This window comes from Lupinus angustifolius, chromosome LG19, assembly GCF_001865875.1.
Source record: "Lupinus angustifolius cultivar Tanjil chromosome LG19, LupAngTanjil_v1.0, whole genome shotgun sequence".
Taxonomy (NCBI): Eukaryota; Viridiplantae; Streptophyta; class Magnoliopsida; order Fabales; family Fabaceae; genus Lupinus; species Lupinus angustifolius.
Genome location: NC_032027.1, coordinates 15,449,678 through 15,450,177, shown reverse-complemented (window position 1 = coordinate 15,450,177; position 500 = coordinate 15,449,678).

The following is a 500-nucleotide window of genomic DNA, read 5'->3' as shown; positions in this document are numbered from 1 at the left end:
TAGCGGTTAGAATATCCGCTTTTCGAAACTCAACACTTAATGCTGAATTACCCCAATTTAATCGATTAAAAGAATGAAGATAATCGACTAACGCACTTGACTTAATCGATTAAAACAGAACAGTAAGCTTAGACAAATTCGGTTTCTTGCACGACAATTAACCAATAATGAAATGAATACACAGAGCTTACAATTTTATCAGAGTATTAACAGTATAGCACAGATACAGAATATAGCAATTAATTCTACTATACAAGTTAACCGATTAAATACAATAAAGAGAGAGAGAGAGAGAAAAAAAATCCTGCAACACGATTTTTATCCTGGTTCGTTAGCGTGTCCACTTGCAAACTACATCCAGGCCTCCCGGCTGATTTGGGAGATTTTCTTCACTATAATTGAATCAATATTTTTACATGCACATCATCCAATTACAACAACTTAGACATTCACAAGAAAATAAAGAACCTTATTCTATGGTTTGACTCCCTTCCTACCAA